The following is a 2,357-nucleotide window of genomic DNA, read 5'->3' as shown; positions in this document are numbered from 1 at the left end:
CAGTGCTTTCTGTAGTCAGTGTGTAGGAAGTGAAAGACCTTAATGTGGCATATGATGTGGATTTCCTCTCTGACACATGCTGTGCACTTACTGCGCATCACATTTGAATAGTATGTCTGTTCATTTTGGCATTTCATGCAAATTCATGTCATTGTTTTTCTTGTGATTATTAGATTTTATTTTGAAGCAGAATGGGCTTACTATATTTTCCTTTATTTATTGTTATCAGAGATTCTCAAATAAAATTAACTTTACCAATCTACAGCATAGTCTGATTATTTTTTATTATTATTATTTTTAGCCTTGTATTGTTTTGTTCTTATTGGTATTATCAGTAATATTAAATACAATATTTGTGACCCTGGACCACAAAACCAGTCTGAAGTAGCACGGGTATATTTGTAGCAATCGCCAAAAATACATTGTATGGGTCAAAATGATCGATTTTTCTTTTTTTTTTGCATTATTTTAAGATATTTTGTAAATTTCCTACTATATATCAAAACTTAATTTTTGATTACTAATATGCATTGCTAAGGACTTCATTTGGACAACTTTAAAGGCTTTTTTCTCAATATTTTGATTTTTTTTTTGCGCCCTCAGATTCCAGATTTCCAAATAGTTGTATCTCAGCCAAATATTGTCCTATCCTAACAAACCACACATCAATGGAAAGCTTATTTATTCAGCTTTCAGATAATGCATAAATCTCAATTTCGAAAAATGTGACCCTTATGACTGGTTTTGTGATCCAGGGTCATATACAGTATATCAGTAATATAAGCATCATATGACCCCTTTAAATGTATACCTTTTAATTTATTTGGCGACCCCTGGTGGTTGTTTTTATTGTTAGTCGCCAGAAACTAACAGTAAGTTCACTGAACTTTTGTTGTCGTTACATATTAAATTGATCTAGCCTCTAATAAAATAAATGGACACTTTTAGGTTATTTGTGTGCCATTTCCGTAACGTGCTAAATACATCTGCCAAAACATGATTCACTGTTATTCAAGGAAAACTGCACGATGCGCTTTCAATTGATCCAAACGCGAACAGCGTGTCCCTCTTCGTCTACCGTCCATGGATTAAAGTGTCAAAGCGACAAAAACACCAAGTGCAACACAGCAAGCATGCCACATAATTCCAGCCACAGACTACAGTCAAAAGTGCGTATTCTCTGAAAACATCAACGATCTTCACGGTGAGCTGTTTAACGTGCATCTGCGTGAGGAGGCGCGTGAAGGACGCTAGGCCCAGCGCGTGTGTGTGTTGTTTATGATGGAGTCGTGGGTGAGATTCAGCGCGCGGAGTCAAGCCAAAGAGCGCGTGTTCAGGTGCACAAACACCCACTCACCGCGTGTTTACAACACTACACTACCACCACATCTGCACTAGCTAGCTTCCTTCACAGCATGAGGTTTGCAGCCTGTTTAGAGACTTGGGAGCGCTGCATTGGAAGTTGTGCTCATTGATACTGTTTTTGTTTCCAACTGTTACTTCACAATTAGAAATACTAGCAACAAAACACATTATTACTCGCATGTTTTAAGTCATAGTATTTACTATGCCTCTGAGTATCATGTAAATATCATATATGGATATGAAACCCATTCAGTACCATGTCACAATGAACACCTACTACTTTCAAAATATACATATAATCATATCATAAGGGGCACTTTCGTTATAAAAGCATATTTTCAAGTAAACATAATTTCAAGTAACCAGGCATTTGAGCACTAATGCTGTGGTGTGTTTTTGTGATTTATTGCAACGATTTTCAGACCTTTGTAGGGATGTACACTACCAGTCAAAGTTTTTGAATAATAATGTTTTTTAAAGAAGTCTCTTCTGCTCACCAAGCCTGCATTTATTTGGTCCAAAATACAGCAAAAGCAGTAATATTGTGAAATATTTTTACTATTTAAGATAACTGCTTTCTATTTGAATATATTTTAAAATATAATTTATTTCTGTGATGCAAAGCTGAATTTTCAGCATCATTACTCCAGTCTTCAGTGTCACATGATCCTTCAGAAATCATTCTAATATGCTTCTTTGCTGCTCAAGAAACATTTCCTCTTCTTCTTCTTCTTATTATTAATATTTAAAACAGTTGAGTGCATTTTTTCATTATTCTTTGATAAGTAGAAAGATCCAAAGATCAGCATTTATCTATACACTATACTATTCAAAAGCTTGGCGTCAGTATAATTTTATTTATTTTTTATTTTTTTTAGGGAAAGAAATTATAGAAATGAATACTTTTATTTAGCGAGGATGCTTTAAATTGATCAAAAGTGATGATAAAGACATTTATAATGTTACAAAAGATTTCTGTTTCAGATAAATGC

This window comes from Sinocyclocheilus rhinocerous, unplaced genomic scaffold (assembly GCF_001515625.1).
Source record: "Sinocyclocheilus rhinocerous isolate Xijiao unplaced genomic scaffold, SAMN03320098_v1.1 scaffold438, whole genome shotgun sequence".
In the NCBI taxonomy this organism is placed as follows: domain Eukaryota; kingdom Metazoa; phylum Chordata; class Actinopteri; order Cypriniformes; family Cyprinidae; genus Sinocyclocheilus; species Sinocyclocheilus rhinocerous.
This window is presented reverse-complemented; position numbering follows the sequence as displayed.